Here is a 20,975-nt window from a genome sequence, read left to right as displayed (position 1 = left end):
CTCTCCAGGAAGCCTGGATGTCACGTAAACGAGAGTCGACTGTAAGTCCCCTTTTGCTGCGAGCGACCTTCATTATACAAGTAAAAAAGAGATAAGTGATTAGCAGAAGGACTTTTAGGAGAACCGGCGCGAGGGTCTTCGAGGCCAAGTCACGAGGCGGTGGCGCCCCTGCAAACCAAATGTAGAACTACGACATGCGAGAGAAGAGTGGAACCGAAGCCTTAATTCCGCACAGAGACCAATAACACTGGACCACATCACGGCACGCGCTGTGCTTCTTTTGCTGCGGGTGCATGGTACCTAGGTGGTAAACTTTGGGATGTACTCCCTCCATGGGGGTGGGGTTTGAATCAGTGATGGGGCAGGAGTGATCGCGACTCTTTTTTCGATAGAACTTTGTTAGCGAGCCGGTCTTTGTGCTCGGGCATTTTGATAGGCTGACGATGTCGCTGAAAACAGATGATGCATTGTAGATCCTGTCAATTATGGCGAGTACGTTCGTTCCGCGCTTACACTCTGTGGTATCTCGGGGGCATCGAGAAATGCGGCGTCTATTTCGGAATATTTTGGGAGACCCAGTGCGATTCTGATGCCTGCACGGTGGAAACGTTTCAGTGATTACCAATCGTGCATCGAGGGTTCCATGAACGGAGTAGCATAATTAAACCGACTCAAATTGAGACTCTTACATAGAATGATCATGTGTCGCGAGTGGCTTCCCCAGGTTTTACCATAAAGACGTCTGAGTATGTTTAGCAGGGGAGTGCATTTCTGCACCATTCCGTTTACTTGGGATGGCCATTGGATTCTGGAGTCGAATATTACTCCAAGGTATCGGACCCGTGGATCTCTTGGTAGAGTATTATTGCCGACGATAAGACGTGGATAGTTGAACCTGTGTATGCAGTAAGGGGATATGTCGACTTATCCCCTGTTTACTATTTTTGCTGCAATACCCTCCACATACCAGTACATACCTGCCCAAGGAAATGTATGACCATATTGCAATTTATTGGCCCGCTACCGGCCGCGTAAAAGAAAGGAAATGCATGTGTGTCAATGGGACGGCCAATCAGATCAGGCCCCTTTTCTCGGTTTGGGATTTTTCGACTTATTGCGTACAAGGGTTCAACTGCTGCCGAGGTGTTTTCTTGGTGGGGTACAGGCCAAAGTGACTGTTTTTGAAGTGGAGATGGTAAGCCCCTTGGATAGGAGGTCTTCAACCACCTGGCTGAGGACTACTTGCGCATGGTTTTGAATTCGCTCTGTGGAACAGCCTTGGAAGAGCATGCATATGTCATCTGCGTATATAATAAATTCTGTTAGGATGGTTGTGATGCGAATTCCCACACGGATGACAGATGGAGCTGTGTTGAACAGGAGGGGAGAAATTACGCTACCTCGAGGGTGTTCCTCGTGTGAGGCGTCTGATGGGGCTGGTAGCGCCCTCGACGGTTACTGTTACGGTCCTAACCATAAGAAATAATTCTACATATGCTTCTAACCTTCCTTTAATTATCGACTTCTGAAGACGGTGCATGATGTCCTCGTGAAGAACAGAGACGAGCATGTGCCTTAGACACCGCTATGACGGCAAGGATAGCTTACGATGGAAGGAACGGGATGTTTTTGCCGTTAACATCAATGAAACCCAAGACCTTGAGGGAACCCTCGGGTGACGTAGCTCTCAGCTCAAGAGCGCTTTCGTCCTACTGTTGAGACGATGGAATGGACCCGTGAGGGACATTTGTCACTTGGGCTAGCGAGAATTCGACACGCAATATGGCCGTAGACAGTGTCACGCGAAAGTCTAGCAGTCTACTGGTCATCGCAAACACTTGAAAGCAATTACTTCACCCATGGAAAAATGCGCAAGCCAGGACACGCAAAACATCAACAGAAAGAGATCACTCAAAAAAGTGTCGCTGCGTTAACACACCGAATGCTCCTCGGTGTCTTATTGGTCAGCTACCACATGTGCACTCACCAAGCTTCCTTCATTGTGGTGACTTGAAATGTCTAGAACACGTTGTTCTTCACTGCTCACATTCCAGACATTCCAGGGCTACTCCTAGTGTGTTTAAATCAACTAGACTATCGACCCTTTAGTACAACAAGATTGCTTGGCCCATGGTCAATGCCCAGCTCGTCAGGGAGCCGCTCTAAATCGCATGCCTACTTTTCGGGACTCTAAAACATCATTAAAACAAAAATAAACTGCTATTCGTGTACTGCCAGCAAACTATCATACATATCGTACCACTCACGCATAATTCGAGACTGATCGTGACGTTGCCGTTGAAGGCTTCCTCGCACGCAGCCACAAACGTCGAAAAGGCAGGAAGAGGAACCGGCAGCTTTCCAAAGTCAGTACTGTCCACATTCTTGACACTCAAATAAAGCAATAGCAGGCTACTGTCCTGAATAGTGGCATTCCTCCGAGAAATGTAGTGTGTACGCCTTGGTGGCTTGAAATTGAAAAGACGACGATGAAGAATACGGCTATGAGCAGACACAAAGTGCGCATCAACGTACGGCAAACTCGTATCTAACAACATGGAGAGGGACAGGAACCGTAAGCGTACTCGGCTCTGCCTATAATCTTACGTACTACTGGCAGACCGCGCGAATTGCTATATTAAAAACATGCATATTGCATTCGTACACACATCATTCGCGCCTCCAATTAAATTATTTTTGTTTAACACTTTTGTTCAACAACCACGCTCGCATGTGTATCATGAAGGGCGCAGGGTTTCTAACACATATTTCGTATGTTTTTCCGCCGTCGCTACTATGTGGAACGAAGCAAGTGCAGTGCGAAGTCCAATGCGGCTGCTCCTACTGCACGCATGCGTAGTTTACGTAGGTTACGCTCAGGTTCCCGAAACCCCCCCCTGTCTACCCGCAGCAGCAGGCTCGTGATCCGATAATCTGCTTTTCTACTTCGACAGAAATGGGGGCGAGCGCGTACGCAAGCCCCCACTACCAAAAATTACATGTCCCATCTACCCCGATTTGGGGAAGTGGCGGGATTCAACCAAGGCGAAGTGCAATGCCTTGATCTCCACCCGGGGAGCCTACCTCATTGATCATAGGCTACCCGACACCAGGTAAGTATGCAGGCGCCTGTACCGCGAGCTGCCCCCAAGAGACAACTGTATGCAAATCGAAAGGTGTATCGTACAGCTACAGGGGGGAAGAACCACATTTTTTAAATGCGCATTCTTAATAATTCTACGTGCAACGATGGCACTTGTTGTAGTTGATATGTTTCTTATTTAAATTTGCGAATTTTCAGGAGCGTAATGCTGTAACGGCAATTACGGCATCCTCAATGGTAGACGACAGCCGGTCAAGAAATATTAGCTGTCTTCGATTGGGCTGTACTCTGTGAACTTGTCCAAACGGTGCAAGTCCCACCAGCTCCGTGGCTCAGTGGTTAGCGTGCTGGCCATGTCACGTCGAGACTGGGAGGTACCCGGGCTCGAATCCCGGTGCCGGATGGGCTCTCTGGGGTTTTTCCTGGGTTTTCCTCAGACACTTTCAGACATATGTCGGCACAGTTCCCTTAGAAGTCGGCCTAGGACGCACATTCCCCTAGGGCGCCAGTCGTGACGTTGCCCACCTCTGTGAGGCCGACAACGGCGAGCCCTTTCACCAGCACCACAGCTCGCGAGGCTGAGTGGTCAGCATGCTGGCCATGTCAAGTCGAGACCCGGAGGTACCCGGGTTCGAATCCCGGTGCCGTCTGGGATTTTTCCTCGGTGTCCTCAGACGTTATCAGACGGTTCCCTCAGAAGTCGGCACGTGACGCACCCCCCCCCCCCCCCCCAGAGGGTTAGTCGTGACGTTGCCCTTCAACGGCCGAGCTCTTTCACTAGCATCACCACCACCACCGGTGCAAGTCCCTTTGGCTCGCTGAGCTCAAGATCCCGGCCGTGGACGGTAGCAATGTGGGGAGGTAAACATTGCTTCCAGCACCGTGTGTCGGAGATCTCCACACCGCGTGACAAGAACCCCAGGTGGTCGAATTTATTCGCAGTCCTACCCTGCAGCACGTGCAGCATGTCGCCGCACTAGGCTGACACACCTTACGTGTAAATATACTCAAATAACCAATATTTATTCAGCATTCGACTCAATGGAAGTACAATCCTTTGCACAACACTCGACCATTCAATAGACGATGTTACAAAGAGGTGCGCGCCAACAAGCAATGCGGCATGGGAACTTTGAGGGAGACTGCTTCGTCGTCTGCTGCTGCTTTGGTTTACCCCGGCTGACGCTGCTGCTGCGCACACCGGGAATGTTGTTGTTTTACTGCTATATCCGCCTCTGGTCCTCTCGTAATACAAGAAGGCGCTATGAGCCCTTGCGTGCAAAGGTTTTCAAAGGAACGGGGAAGTGAGCCTAGGTCACCCATGAATAAATTTTTCCCCACACAAGGAACGGTCTCGTACAGCCGGGGCGATTCCGAAACTTAGCCAAAACTAGCTTCACGAGTACTGTACACATACAAGTTGTACGCGCCCGGACATAGCGTGTGCTATGGGGTACCTGTGGCCCACAGGTACCCCATAGCACACGCTATGTCCGGGCGCGTTGTCGTGCTCAGGTACAAGAGCTCTCCAACTGCTTGACGATAGATTTCGTTGCTCTGCAGTACGTCGTCATCCCCAGTGAGTTTCGGATAGTCCGCGTCCATAGGGATGGCACTGCCTTTAGCATCTCCAAGCTTGTACTTCTCCAGTAGGCTGCTGATTCTATTCCACTGGTGAAGAAGAAAGTGATTATCCTTGCTTCTCTCAATCTCGATTCCAAGGTAGTGACTGACGTGACCAAGGTCTTTGAGCTCAAAACGCTTGTTAAGGTCTTTCCAAACTACAGTAATTGTTGAGTCATTTGGGTGGCATATCAGCATGTCGTCCACGTACAAGAGAATATACATCACCCCACCATCTACAGATCGGGAATAGAGGCAGGGGTCGGCATCAGCACGCCTGAGGCCTTCTTCGAGTAGTACCTTGTTTGCCTTCACGTTCCAGGCTCTTCCCCTTCCTGAGCAAATCCCTCAGGGTGTTTCGTAGTTTTGTCATTGGCATACGCTGAGATGCTGTTATCCAATCATTATTTTGCCATATTTAATTGTTGTCACTCATGCCTTATGTGGATGCATGTGGTCTGTAGATGTGCCAGAAATTAAAGAGTGCTATATGTTGTTACAGTGTTTGAATACTTTTTACGGAAAATTAATAATTCTTCAAGAACGTAGCTCAAAGATGAAGCAGTAGTTCTAAAAACACATATTCATCGTAGACATACTGTTTGCGTTTGCAAAACTGCTCAAATCTTTCTTTGTCAAAGGGCACATCAACCAACACAAACTTCATTTCTGACCACAGGAAGAAGTGTGTTAAATCCACATTTGTTACGCCCATCTGTACATTAACTTGTGTCAGGTAGTCTCGTTTCAGTGTGCGCTTTTCCAAGTTAAAGAATGAGTTTGCGGTCTCCATTGGACAGTTCACTTCAAGGAGTGCCTGCTTCTCTTTGCAGCAGTCACAATAAAATTTCACGGTGCCATCAGTAGAGCAGCCAATGACGGGCTGTAGGACACTGTAGGACAAACTGTAGGACAACAAACCCCATGTCCTGAATCTCAGCGCTGTGTCCTTGCGAATGCAAGACGTCAATATAGGCCTTCTTTGCTGTCTATTCATTGGCCGTTCCGGCTTGCAAGGCTGGTGTGCAAACATTATTGCTCCTTAAGATTGTCCTCATAAATGGATTTAAGTTCACCGTCCTCGTTGACACCAACAATGTTGACGCCCTTGTGAACTTCTTGTGAACCTTGTGACTTCTCCGCTACGCCTGCAAAAGGTACATGGGAAGCGCCTAATATTCGTTCCCCTTCGACTAAACATCGGGAGTCAACGCTGCATTTCAGATATTTCAAAAGCGAACCCAAGCTTGGCCGCAGGAGCAACCTGGATACGTCCGCCATGTTGAATTTTCGACGCGCCACCTACAGGTCATCAAAAACGCGAATAAGTGGAAAGGCGGTGAGAAATTGTCCGGCTTCAGTGGTTCTGTGGTGAGCCGTTGTCCGGCCTCAGGAGTTTTTTGGTGAGCAATTGTCCGGTGAACAATTGTCCACGCCCCGGTTATATCCACACTTTGCTGTAAAATGGTGTCTGCCCATTTCATCCAACGCCGTTTCTAAACCTCCCCACTTCATCGTCAAAATATAATTGTTGATGTTGTTGTAGACAAAAGTTTGCGCTTCCATTGAATCGAATGCGGGAGCTTGCACCGCCTGCACTATAGTTCGCCCAGCATTATTTGTGAATTCGTGCTGAACTCCCACGGCACTTTTCCCAATCAAATGATGGAGTGTTCGAATCGAATGCGGGAGCTTGCACCGCCTGCACTGGTTCACAGAGTACAGCCCAATCGTACAGTACAGCCCAGCATTTTCTGTGAACGTGTGCTTGGGGGGGTGAGGGGGTGGGGGGTGAGGGGGTAACCATCTACAGTCCAACGCGTGCTGCACTCCCATGACACTTTTTCCAATCGAATGGCCGAGAGCAGTACAAAGGTTTGCACTTCCGTTGAATCGAATGCGGGAGTTTGCACCGCCTGCACTATAGTACTGCAAAGAGTAGTAGTAGTCAGTCAGCAGTAATACTGCCCAGAGTAATCAGAGTACTGCCCAGCATGGGCTGGCGAAAGCAATTACGGGTCCCGAGGATGAGTCCTACCCGGGCCCGCTTGTGATATGTCTCCTAGTGCTAGCAAACGTCGTGCTGAAGGGGCTCAGGCCCCGAGCCTTCATTCCCGGCTGCCCACCCCCTTTTGCCGGTCCTGCAGCCCAGTCGAGGCTAATTACAGCGAATTTCGACCAAGCGAGGGACCTGACCATCTCCATTTTTTAAACAAAAAAAATATTCTTCAGGGGACAGGAAATGATGAAAAATGCGCCTATATTTAAGCCCCAACCTTCAGCCATTTTCGAAGGAGAGGGGGAGAAAGAAACTGGTCGAAATGTGACCCAATCGTTTCGAGCTACTTTTAGGGCTTTTCAAGTGAGAACTATGCGGTTCAAAGAGCCACAATTTTTTTTACCTTCTCACTACTACATGGACAACACACTTTCTTCTTCTTGCCCATTTGTAACTGAAATTTTTTTCGTAAAAAAATTGCAAAATCGCAAGAAAACGCGGAAAACGCCGTTTTTCGGAGCCTTCCTGAACAGACGCTGTTTATCGGAGAATAGTGAAACCTACACCGTTCGTTTCGTCATTGCATGCCCTATCTGTTGATACCATTTTCATTGTTTTAGACTTAATCTGCTAGAAGCAGATTGTAATAATCCCACAGGTAGTATCGCGGTTTAGCTGTATTGCGGCCGGCGCTAACAAAAATGACCATCAAAAAGTAGCGCGATTTTTTTATATGTTGCGCAGAAACCCGTACCTAAGACACAGAAAAAAAATGAGATTCGTATTTGGTTGTCAGTGACACTAGGATTTTTTAAAGTGACAGTGTGCACGCGCGCTGCGCGCTGCTCGTAGGCGGTACTCTCCCGCAGCTGGTCGGCGTTAGTCGCCAAGGGCGGACGCGATTCAGTGAAATCAAGTTAAAAACGCGGTTATGGCTCATATCCGAATCGCTGACACCATCGATACATATCATCAGAATTCGTGTTTCCTCAAGACCGTGGGAAACCTTATGTCTAAAGCTTTCTCACGGGCCAAACTTTTTGACCAACTGGTAATGATACCTCATTGGCGGCTTCCAAGAGCCGCTGCCTTTGTTTTCAAAGGCACCAAGCTAAAGCTGGCCTGGACAGAGGATATTGACAGATATCGCTCGTCACCAAAATTGGTCAAGACTGGATCAAGCGGTTGACCCATGTGAATGACGGCGCCTAAACGGTCACCACCCAAGCTTTGCCGCGGTTGTTTCAGACTCGCATTGTAGTTCTGACGTTTCCGCATGAGACATGAGTTCTGCCTAGAGCAGCAAACGGGTCTACTGTGCAGACTATTTGCACAAACACAAAGAAAAAAAAAGTCGTACAAAGGACTTCCAATGCGTGACTCGGATTGATGTTGACGCCCTGAAAGCTGTACTTGGTGCCGAAGGTGCAGGTGATATCCGGGAATCAGATATGCTGTGCCAAAACTGCTTTGTGAGCTTCCATAGGTTATGTGAATCACATCAACCCTCAACGTCCACGTCATCCAATATCAGCACGAAAGATGATCCGTTTTCAACGGAGGACGAAGCGATTCATGAAAACAATAATCGATTAATAACGTTACAAGACATCGGCGAGACACCAGTGAGAAAGCGCAAGAAGACCTCCACATCGTACGTGAAAAGAAAGAACTCCGAAATTTCGGAAACTCTAGGTGTCAAGGCACGTCGAGAGATTGAAACAGCGCTCGACGTTTCCCTTCCCGGTACATCGAACAGCAATTGCCAGCTGTGCTTAGCGTTGTTGGGAAATATTAGGATGGCCTACCGAGCATGTAAGTCACTGCAACAGCGATGCTAAATTCTTACACTGCATCGATGTCAGAGCGCGACGTCCAAACAATCGTTCCTGAGGCAACCCGGTACATGATTCAGAAGTCCCAGAAGTTGCTCGCGGTAAACGATCTGTGGGCATTGCCTGACCCGTACGAGCGCAGTGCTCTGAAGGAAGATGATTTGACGAGAGCAACGAGCTTTTATACGGTGGGTGAGCTGGACTGCACAGTTCAGAGTCCACGATCAAGAGATGTCGTGCACGTTAAAGGAGGAGGCCAGAAACTCACAAAAGCTAGGCGGTACGTGACTTGTTCAATCCGTGAAGCCTACAGAAAATTTAGGAAGTACACAGACATAAGGCTTAGCTTGAACAAATTTTACTCCATCCGCCACAAGCGGGTTAGTAATAGCCCATGCATAGAGGAATGCGTATGCACATACTGTGCAAACTTCGAGCTTATCACAACAGCGCCATAACCGCGTTTTTAACTTGATTTCTCTGAATCACGTCCGCCCTCGGCGACCGTAACGCCGACCAGCTGCGGGAGAGTACCGCCTACGGGTAGCGCGCAGCGCGCGTGCACACTGTCGCTCTAAAAAATCGTAGCGCACCGACAATCAAATACGAATCTCAATTTTTTTTGTGTGTGTTAGGAAAGGGTTTCTGAGCAACGTATAAAAAGGTCGCGGCAACTTTTTGATGGCCATTTATTGTTAGCGCCGGCCGAAATACAGCTAAATCGCGATATCGCCTGTGAGATTACTACAATCTGCTTCTAGCAGATTAACTCTAGAACAATGAAAATGTATCAACAGATAGGGTATGCAATGACGAAAAGAATGGTGTAGGTTTCATTATTCTCCGATAAACAGCGTCTGTACAGGAAGGCTCCGAAAAACGGCGTTTTTCGCGTTTTCTTGCGACTTTGCCACTTTTTTACGAAACAAGTTTCAGTTTCAAACGGGTAGGAAGAAGAAAGTGAGTTGTCCATGTAGTAGTGAGCAGGCGAAAAAAATTGTTGGTCTTAGAACCACATACTTCTCAATTGAGAAGCCCGCAAAGTATCTCGAAACGACTGGGTCACATTACATTTCGACCAGTTTCTTTCTCCCCCTCTCCGTCGAAAATGGTGGAAGGTTGGAGCTTAAATATAGGCGCATTTTTCATCATTTCCCGTCCCCTGAGGAATATATATGTATATTTTTAAATTTGAGATGGTCAGGTTCCTTGCTTGGTCGAAATTCGCTGGAATTAGCCTCGAGACAGCTCTAATATTTCTTGATGCGCTGACGTCTAGCATCGAGGCTGTTATAAAGACCGTTAGAGCGTTACGCTACTGAAAACTCGCAAATTTAAATAAGAAACAGATTAACTACAACAAGTGTCATCCTGGCTCGTGGCAATTATCAAATGAGCGGCTTTGAAACTACGTGGATTTCTCCCCGTTGCTACACCAAACACCTTTCACTTTGCATACTGTGATCCCTTGGGGGCAGCTCGCGATGCAAGCACCGGCATACTTACCTGGTGTCGGGAAGCCTGTGATCAATGCGGCAGGCTCCCCGGGTGGAGGCCAAGACATTGCACTGCGTTTTGGTTGAAACCCGCCACTTCCCCAAATTGGGGTAGCTGGGACATGCAATTTTTGGTAGTGGGGGCTTGCGTACGCGCTCGCCCCCGTTTCTGTCGAACCTAAAAAGCAGAATATGGATTACTTGCATGGGGCTGGAAGGTCTTCAGTTGTCCAATTGATCTAGCAACAACGTCCTGAGAGCAGCCGACCCTTCGCCGTTGCGCCCGGTTGCGTCACCGCATGATACGCCCATGTGATCAACGTTCCTTTCTGTGAGCCGTGCGCAAACCCAAAGGAATGCAACGTTTCCAAACGAGCGGTATTTTTTGCCAAACCCCAGAATGTGCCGTTGGCGTAATAGTCCGGGAAAGTTGGCAATACAAAACGGACGGCTGCGAAACCACGTGATCTCCAGTAGCCATTCGCGGCACTTCCCTCCTAGGAGCACGGGAAAGGGAAAACATTGTGCAGGAATCGCTGTGCAGGTTATCATTGAAATGCAATAGCATTTATGACGCCATCGTTGCCTATCGTGGCCTATGGAAACTGATAGCTGATTGGCAACCACTGGCTTTTCTGTGTCCCCTGACGAAGACACAATCTATAACACTTCCCGTACATTTTGACATGATGGAACGTACAGAAGACTCCGACGGACATTTGTGCGGTCGATCATGTCAAGTTTTAACCAGCCTGCTCTATACTTAAATTTCTTTTGCAGCCGAGAGACAAGGACAGAAGAAACAGACAGGAAGGCTGCGCCTGTTTCTTCTGTCCTTGTCTCTCTGCTGCAAAGGAAATTTAAGTATGACTTACCAACTACCCCGTTTGTCTACGTTAGTCAACTGCTCTATAGGACTTCCCGTACAGGTTGTGGGAATTTTATCGTCACTGGCTAGATGCAAATCGAAGATTTCATTGCCCGCGAACCAGTTGTTCTGCAGCTTCTTAATGTCCGTATAGAAGGGATCCGGAAAAAACGGTCCCGGAAAAAATGGTCCCGGAAAAAAGGGTCCCGGAAAGAAGGGTCCCGCTGACAGGCGATATAGCTTTGCCATCGCTTAAACACACATCTTTGGTGTGACAGTGATATATGTATTACATTTTGTGAACACGGTGTTTTATTTTACTCTTTCTTTTTTTGCTTTGAATTTTTACATAGATAAGTGCTTTATTTAGACATTCAATACATTACAAATTATAAATTGCGTAGCGAATTGCGTAGTAGTAGCACATGACTACCCCGCTTGATTAAAATTGCTACTCCAAAGTTGGCAGTAACTCGATCGGTGCGGGACAGATGACATTAGTCCACAAATACGCTTGGATTTATTCAAGAACAAAAACAGCGGGCAATTACATGTCACACTGCTATAGTAAGACAGGAAAAAATGGTACCGGACCCAGCCGTTATTTTCTTTCTCCCGCACATTCTTCTGAATACTCTTAGTACATTCGTGCATACCGTGGATGAACAGTCTATGAACTAGTGCTGAAACAAGTTATTTATTGTCACTCCCGTGTTCTTTTCTGTGTTTAAAGGTACTGTAAAGCAGTAGACAAGCATGATATGCCGGTGATGTGACTAGAGACTTTGTTGCTTCTAAACACCATATGCGGAACCATACGACCGACAACGCGCTATAAATATTTTTAATTTGCCATGAAAGATGCGGCGTAGTGGAGCGGTGCGACGCCTGGTGTCAAACAACCCCCTGTACAGCGGGCAACACTGAAAATTGGTATTACACACTATGTACCATGTACCATGTACCATGTATCACCAGTACCATGCTTAGGCTAGAGTAGGTTACACAGACAAAAAGTTCACTGACCTAGGTCTAAGAACTCCGGCCAAAGCCGGAAAAGAGAATGACGTCAAGTGTAAGCGCCAACCGAAGCTACTACCCGAAGCCAGCTACCGATCGAGTTATTGCCGACTTTGGGGTAGAAATTTTAGTCAAGCGGGGTAGTCAGGTCCTACAACTAGGCTATTCAAAGCAAGAAAAAGAAAATAAAGAGCAAATAAAACACCGTATTCACAAAACATAATAACTATCTCTGTCTGAGGAGCATCATCTGTCACACCAAAGATGTGCTCTTGTGCACAAGCCAGCAAAACCATTCCATGCCTGCGGGACCTTTTTTTCCGCCTTTTGCCAGTGGGACCCTTCTTTCCGGGACCCTTTCTTCCGGGACCGTTTTTTCCGGGACCATTTTTTGCTGGCAGAGTAATTGAAGAGTTTGACTAGAAGGAACCTCTTGATCTTGCCTTTAGAGTACCCCGCATTAATGTATACCAGCACAATGAGGGCGGGAGGAGCATCCTTGTAGACCACGTCTACGGCGCATAGGTCTTCGCCAGTCATCTTGGCGGTTACCGGTTACAGAATCAAGGCTACAGATGGATGCTCGTGTGTTTTCTGTTGTGAGTGGTTCTCCGCGACTATCCGATTCTCAAAGCAAGAGGAAGTGCACAAAGCTCTCCCTCCTGTACCACAGTCACCTTGCAAAAATACTCCAAAAGCCGGGAGACGACATAACTGGACAAAAAAAGTAGAGAACTCCGACTTAACATAACCAAATAACAAGTTTTACTCAGACGTTTCGTTCGTCATGCGACGGACATCCTCAGTGAAAAAATGGATGAGAGATCACACAACCAGTCGCTATTTAAGGAGATGGGAGTATTGTTCGGGAAGGGGGCCGCGGTTTTTGTTACAAACCGAGGGGTCACCACGTATGTGCCACGACTCCAGAAGCTTCCTGGGTCCCCATCTTTGTTCGCGAGCCAAGGTCACCGCGTTGTCGAAGTCGAAACAATGTCCCGTGTCCCAACAATGCTCTGTAAGCTCCGTCTTAAACCAAGTGGCGTGGGTCGCGCTCTTTACGTCCCGTTTATGTTCTTTGAAACGAGTGTTTCGTTTTCTGCCTGTCTCGCCAATGTAGCACGTGTCACAGTCTTGGCATTGTACTTTGTAGACTACTCCAGACTGGTCTTCCGGGGGGACGCGGTCCTTCGGTTTCGATATGACACTTCGAAGTTTAACATGCGGTTTGAACGTAGTCCTGACGGCCGTGGTCCGCACGGCCGAAAGCTGGCCCTGAACTTCGGCATCGACTGTTTGAAAGCCCGAGTCCTCGAGAACAAGTCCAAACTCAACGACTCCCGTCATCGACTTGACTTAGCCGAGAAAACGTTGTTGCGGACCCTTCAACCCGACGAGATGCGCCAGATTTTCAGCGCAAGGAACAGGCTGAGCTGCTTGAGAGACAGAAACGGATTATCGGGACTACGTTCAAACCGCATGTTAAACTTCGAAGTGTCATATCGAAACCGAAGGACCCTGTCCCCCAGGAAGACCAGTCTGGAGTAGTCTACAAAGTACAATGCCAAGACTGTGACACGCGCTACATTGGGGAGACAGGCAGAAAAAGGAACACTCGTTTCAAAGAACATAAACGGGACATAAAGAGTGCGACCCACGCCACTGGGTTTAAGACGGAGCTTACAGAGCATTGTTGGGACACGGGACATTGTTTCGACTTCGACAACGCGGTGACCTTGGCTCGCGAACAAAGGTGGGGACCCGGGAAGCTTCTAGAGTCGTGGCACATACGTGGTGGCCCCTCGGTTTGTAACAAAAACCGTGGCCCTCTTCCCGAACAATACTCCCATCTCCATAAATAGCGACTGGTTGTATGATCTCTCATCCATTTTTTCACTGAGGATGTCCGTCGCATGACGGACGAAACATCTGAGTAAAACTTTTTATTTTGTTATGTTAAGTCGGAGTTCTCTACTTTTTTGTCCACAGTCACCTTTCCCGTCTCCTTTTAACCCTCCTCTTTCCCGCCTTGCCTGGGTGCACAGAGCTGCCGCCCCCTAGCAGGCTGACCAAACCTTCTCCAACACCATCCCCCCTCTCCCTGTCTCCATACGTCACCAACTTCGTCTGCAGCGGGTAGGGCGTGTATTACCTTAGCCGCGGTTACATGAACGCGACAGAAACGGGTCGGCTTGGTTTATAGCAGCAAAACCTCTCCCATCAGGTCGTGTCAACCAATCTTCAATGAAGGATGGATATGAGGAGGTGCTATAAGTCAACTCGACCCGCCTCTGTCGAGTTCATGTAACCACAGCACTTGTCTTCTTTGCGACTGTCTCTTCAGTGTATTTTTTTAACAGGTTCGTCATTTCTCGGGATGGCGGCACCTCCACTTCTGCTTTATCTCTCAAGGTGAATGTGTTAAACGCGTCACAGGCGCATTCCCTATTCGCGGTAGGTTGGTCCAGGTCTCCGAGAGGGCAAGGACGTTGCACTGGGCCAGTACAGGGTCTCTCGCTATATCGGTAACATGTCCATTGTGTCTCTGAACCCTAGTGTAATGTTGTTGTTTTCCTTGGCCCGCTGTCCCGTGAGTAGAAGGTAGCTTCTTGGTTATCTAGAGCCCATCCCGCTTGCACAGTAAATGGAGTTGGTGCTTTTCGTCGTTTTCACGAGATATTCTCGCCCGCTTAGCTTGTCGCATTTTACACAAATGCGGTTCGCGTTGCTCTGAGTCACCCTCGCACGCAGTTGTTGGTACGGCTCGAAACGTTACACTTGAACTGGAGAAGTTATTCTGATGACAACTGCTTGAACCGACATGGCGGCGTTGCTTCCACCGTGTGACATCTAAGCTTTCCCCTCCCGCACAGCGGTACTGGTGACGATGGAACCCCTTGCCATAGTCAGCCACGCTCAGGCGGGGATCATACGTCCTTGGCCGACTTCACAGGGACCTATGCCGTCCTTTGTCTTAAAGGGACTATCGCTGGGGTGCCGAACTCATTCATGTCCGAGGGCCGCATTAAGCCATGAATGAGCAACGCGGACCGCATGCCACAGCTTTGGGGTTGCCTGTTTCTGATATAGATAACACAACACAGAATATAAAACGACATAAAACATAAATATTTGCGTTACTTACCGTTGCTCAATCACAGCGTCAGCAATCCTTTCGTACATTATGGGAATTGATGTTATGAAGCCGGAACACATACACTCTTACCGGAGTTACTTGTATTGTTACTTTTAGACCGTTGTTACGTGTATTTAGAAGTAACATCGGCTCAAAGGAAGAGGTAACACAGGAAATTGCGAATTTTAGAAGTAAATTGGGTCTCGAAGAGCTGGGGTAGAGGTAACCTGTGGGGAAAACCCCTGTCTTCTCCTGGTTACTTGTACGTGTTACTTGTAGTGGGAGTCCGTTACTTCTACGTCGTAATGCGTTCGCAAACAATCAGAGCCGCTTTTGATCGCTTTTGGTCGCTCATCTGGCAACAGTTTACAGTATCACACGAGAGGGGACACTACATCGCGTCCTCGTGTTTTGTCGGTTGCATCTTTTGAAATGTGACGCCTCTGTGGCTGACAAGTTAAATCACACTCGTGGTTGTAGACGTGTTGTGAACTGCGTCCAAATGGTGTTTACAAACAAGGACTTCTGGGGTGTGCCGGGAGGCAGATGCAAAGAGTGCGAGGACTGCAAGAAATACATGGTGGAGTCCGGCATTCGTCATCTGAAATATGAATACTGTGCGCACAGCCCGGTTTCACATAAACGTGATACGACCATGAAAGGATACGTGAAATAGGTAAGTGCGTATTTCATCAAGATCGTTCTAAGTAGATTCGCTGTTGATTCCTGTCTTATGGCAAGTCATACATGATGTGCTGTCTGCGCACGTGTAAGCTGTTGGTCGCAGTGATAACGCTCGGCCTTAACGCATTCTGCTTTCTCTTGCCAGCTTTGCTCTCTACATCGACTTTACTTTGTATCTCTCCGTGTCGCCTTCTTGTCCCAGCATCTTTCATACGCTGAAAAGTATATGATACCTATAGAGCCATTTTGACATTGAGTTTTGTGTTAACTACTTTCAACTACGAGCAAATTGTTTCCATTCAGCGTTGAAGAAGAGTGATAAGCGCTATAGTCTGTGTGTCGTAGCAATGACAACGAAAAGAAACTGGATTTTTCGTAGTACATTGTTCTGAGAAGTATTTAGTTCTCTTATCGTGGGGTTGTACTTTTCATTTCGTGTTTTTCTGACGGACTTAATCTATTTTGGTGTATGGGCTAATTGCTAAAGCCTAGTCGACTCACTAATGAAACGATGCACGATATGTAGTACGTCATGAATAGGCAACTGATTGACCACTACAGTAATTTTATGATTGCGTTTCTTTATGCCCGGGTGTGTGTGTGTGTGGGCGATAACTATTTTCTTTACTTCTTGATACGGCTTGATTTTGACTTGTTCAGGGTCGTGTTGTCAATGACAGGTCATTTCGTCGTCTTACTGGCTGGTTGATGAATTGACTCAGTCATTTTCTGTCTGATTGCCTTCGTAAATTTCACTGACTTCGTGGTGAATGGGTCGACTGATTGCACGGTATGACTTGAGCCACTGTGATTGGTCCATGTGGTTAATTGACCAGAATGGTTGCCCACATTGATGCCTTAATTGGTTGTTATCAGTGGTTTGCTAGTACAACTGACCACCAGATAGCATCTCGCGAATTATACCAATGAAGAAAGTCAAGACAATCAATCAATAACACCGACTAGTCAGTAAACTGTTAAAAAATAAGAAATCGATCACATCGGCTACTGAATTACATTCAGATGAATTTATCTACCAGGCAACCTAAATCGCCATCCCGATGAGTCAGGCAGTGAAGGAGCGGGTGTGCTGGTGGTAATTAATATGTCAAGGGCCTGCAAACTAATGTCGACTGATTTCCCTCAGGTGGTGAAGAACATGTTCAGGACGTGAACTTCCAGCCACAGGAGGAAACAGGACATAGCTGTAACGTTTTCCATGGTATTTATTTTCTTACATAACGACCTGCCATCCACAAAATATTTTGCCATCTGTGTTTGTTGGAAGTTAACATTTCAGTACTCTCTTCTTTTTATGTGCATGTATCGCTGGCCTCGCAATTATGCTGCATTACATCTTGCCCTGAGGATGTTCAATGTGAACTCCATACTGTGGCTGGTTTCATCACTGCCGCTACATGTACAAATATGGAAGCTCGTGAATTGGAAAATCCCCCGTTTTCGGCAAACGACGCTACGATACCGAACACCGACTCTTCCAACATATCAGGTATCTACAGTTATTGCATTCCTTACTCGTGCTTGCACAAGTGTAAGTAAGGCCTGTTTTTGCTATTAATGATGTACCCAAACAACGTGAGGATGATAAATAAGGAGTGCCCATTCCATTTTAGATATTTATGGTGGAGAAAGCGGCACCGTCCCCACAGCAACAAGCAAGAATGAGGACAAGGTCCGTATGCATGCATGCCGCCCCTGCAATTTTACAATACAATATTTCACGCGATTCTGTGAACACATCAAAGCCCCTTTGGAGCTGTGTTCATTATACATAGTCTCACATATGCCACCACATTGAGAAACGATATCTTCGTTATCTTACGTCGCCAATGCTCGGTTGTGTTTTCCTGATATTCACAATAAAATACGTTCCCAGGAAAGCCCATGGTCATTGTATTGTGGTATGTCACCCGTGTCGTGTTTCGTGTATGCCTGCATGCAATTTGCTGCATGCATGCACGGACGCGAGGAACGGGCGGGTGCAGCCCCGGAGCCCCGGGAACGGTGTTACTTCTAAATACACGGTGCATCTGGTTACTGTTAGAGAGGTAACCTCGGCAGAGGTAACGCTGTACCCATCTAGTGTACAGGTAACAATATTGCAATTTTTTTACCTTTACTAGAAGTAACCGAGCTAAGAGTGAAGGACAAATCCTCAAGCCTAAGAAATTACTGATCAAAGACGGAAGTCACTGAAAAGGTTAGCCAGCTGTAGGGCACGAACCCACATCTTGTGGATTACCGGTCCAGGGTCCTACAGCTTGATAACCTTTTCAGTGACATCCATTTTTCACCATTAATCCTTCTGTGTTTGCTGTGTACTGAGGAAATTTTGCGCCTCTTGTTTTTAACTATTGCGTCAACATCGCAGCAGTTCGCAACATCGCGTGATTACGCAGTTGCAATCTTAAGGCGGACTCCCTTCTTAAGAAAGTCTATTGAGAATTTTTGTTCGCAGGGTTCCCGTAAACCTCGCTAAATTTCTACAAGGAACAAGTACAGGCGTGTTCTCCTCGAGTTTATCTAGAGAATGACGCATTTTTGAAGGCCTGATGCGATCCACTGATTTTTGGCGAATGAAGTTTTTCAATTTTTCAATATGTGAGAGTCTATGAGAGATGCAACAAAATCGCTTCTCTCGGCCCGTGATATTTGGGCCAAAATTATGTCATTCCCTGGAGTAGCAGTCTGGGAATAGCTGGCAATCACCAAATTCGACAAGCTTGTTGTAGTTTTCTAGATCCCTGCGAATGAAAATAATGGTGTTGTCGTTTGTTAGCATGTTTTGCACGCTGCGGTGATTATATTACTTCCTTGGAGCCCGCGAGAAAGACAAAGCGAAGAAAACAATTTTGGGACGGTGATGCCAACCCTCCCCAAAAGCGAACGTTAACTGGATCACATGAGTCCGCCTCAAGGATTGCTTTAAGGTGTTCGTTTGTTAGTTATGAGCGTAACTATGACTTATTGAGGTTCATCAGAGAAAACACCTGTTCGCAGACGTATGCTGACACAGTTGTCTCGTAACGTAAAGCCACGAATTATTATTATTAGACGCATGTTGTTCCGAACATGGACAGGTTTCACCGCGACAACGTACGAATCTAAGGATAGTTTTGTCCCACGTAAGAACAACACGAAGCCGCACCAACTTCAGCGAACTTGTTCTTATCGCTGCGTCGCACTACAGGTCAATCAGTTCCATTTTTAAGTCATCAGGAACCTTGTTCACAGCTACGGAAATCGGCGAGCCAGAAAGTTCCGTTTCAAGTCTCCTGAACTCATTCGGGGATCACCAAGCCTGCAACTGAACAACTCTGTTTCTGGTGGCATTGAAGGCACTAATATCATAAATGGGCCATGTAGGGTTTACTCAGAGTTTTAGGTAGGAATGTACTCGTAATACCAATCAAGTAAAAAAATAGACGCAGGGCCATGTTCAGGGAGTCATCAGCGAAGATGACGGAAGTAACACAGAAACAGACAGGGAACGTCCAACTTTCAACCTGTAATCATACGATTAAAGGTTGATTCTGATTCAAAGTTGAAAGTTATTCTCTGTTGTCATGTACTCGGACCCGTTCGTCCCTTATTTCGAGAGTCATATCGGCTGTTACAGGTCAATGGCAACAATTTGCTATCGCTAAACAACGCAGGATAAACGGCAGAAGTACAGAGCCAAATCATAATGCCACGGCCATTGATGAAGCTTGGGCGGATTTTTTTTTCTTTCTTTTGCTCAAGGCCCACGCGGGCCACATGCAACCCGCAGCCCACCACTTGGCACCCCTGGACTATCGCTTCCGTCGCGGTGGATTCCGAAAATAAGTGCCATTTTACTCCTCCTTCATCACCGACAATGAGGTTGAAAATACGATGCCAATTAGTGGAGTCGTTTCTTTGCAATTTCACGCACGTAAGGCATGGCAAGAGCAGACCCCAGATGTAGAGCATTCCGGAATTCCCTCCCCGGAAATCGGAGAAAACGTCACTCGGACAAAGCCAATCAGTGGTGGCCCTGGGCGAACGTGAGTCCTGAGGAAACTGTGCCGACATATATCTGAAAACTACCCTCGTTTTCCTCCTTGATAACCTATGAGCTGAGATGTGCTCATCAGTAAATCGAAGCCAATCAGCGAGCGCCCTTTGGTGCGGACAGGCCAAATCAGGGAGCGGCAGAGAAACCTTATAGCGTCCGACCGCCGGGCGGGAGTGATGGCGTCGTCGGGTGGGTGCAGGATGTGGTCTGCAGGTCGAGGGAAGTCTTAGATCGCCTCGTAGAATGCTCTTTCGGGACATCATACGCGTTTGTAGCCACGAGCATATAACCGCGTGTTCCTCGGAACATGATGATGGCCGCACTCACACTGGTAAGCGAAAGTGATAATCATTATTTACTGAGGTCCTTTCGCTTACTATGTTGCGGTTCGAACGCGAAGCAGACGACCTCGGAGACAATCACCTGCGCTTCGCTCCCATTCGTGTGTCCGGCTTACGTCATTCTGGCTTAGCTGCACAGGGAGTGAGAATATTTAAAACTCGTATATTTAATACATGCCCTGTTTTCGGAAGAGAAACGTAGGCGAGTGGATTGTGAAACCATGCATGCCGAATATTACCGTATCGGTCTCACGCACACCTTTCCAGACGCGATCCCGATGCGTCCAGGGAAAACGCGGGGAAAACACTCAGACAGCACAGCGGGCGTGCTGATTGAAACCCGGGTCGCCTCCCCATCTCGGCGTGGAATATGCCATCATCGTAACCACTAGGCCTCTTGGTCTACTGATTCACTACAGTTTTGTAGCTGCGCTTGAACACTTGACCCCCAAGGAGCAGCCAATGACTGCAGGGCTTACACTGCGACATACCAAGCCTCAAGAAAGCTCGAAGGGTTCGCTCATATCTGCCATCGCATTTAAAATAGGTACGGGGTAAAAATAAACACCATCTATATGCGATACCAACACTTCAAGATGGAGGGCTGGCATACAACGGAATCCTTGATCAACCGAACACCTTTCTCACTTGGATAGACGTCCAGGGCGCCTACTTGTCAGTCTGAATTCATGCAGAACACAGCAATCTCCTCTGCTTCCAACGGGGGCCACACCTGTATCAGTGGAATGTTCTCCCCTTTGGTTTCTCTGTGGCTTCACGAGTGTTTACAAAACTCCTCAAACGATTCGT

At 47.5% G+C, this 20,975-nt stretch overlaps 2 non-coding genes across 2 annotated transcripts; one reads left to right on the top strand and one right to left on the bottom strand.

Moving 5' to 3' along the window:
• Positions 1–2,957: 2,957 nt before the first annotated feature.
• Positions 2,958–3,121, bottom strand: LOC135373780 (U1 spliceosomal RNA). The gene has a single exon (XR_010416589.1). It is a non-coding gene; the product is annotated as a U1 spliceosomal RNA (small nuclear RNA).
• Positions 3,122–10,058: 6,937 nt separating this feature from the next.
• Positions 10,059–10,222, top strand: LOC135373769 (U1 spliceosomal RNA). Its single transcript, XR_010416578.1, has one exon. It is a non-coding gene; the product is annotated as a U1 spliceosomal RNA (small nuclear RNA).
• The last annotated feature ends 10,753 nt before the right edge of the window (positions 10,223–20,975 follow it).

This window comes from Ornithodoros turicata, unplaced genomic scaffold (assembly GCF_037126465.1).
Source record: "Ornithodoros turicata isolate Travis unplaced genomic scaffold, ASM3712646v1 Chromosome31, whole genome shotgun sequence".
Taxonomy (NCBI): domain Eukaryota; kingdom Metazoa; phylum Arthropoda; class Arachnida; order Ixodida; family Argasidae; genus Ornithodoros; species Ornithodoros turicata.
This window is presented reverse-complemented; position numbering and strand designations above follow the sequence as displayed.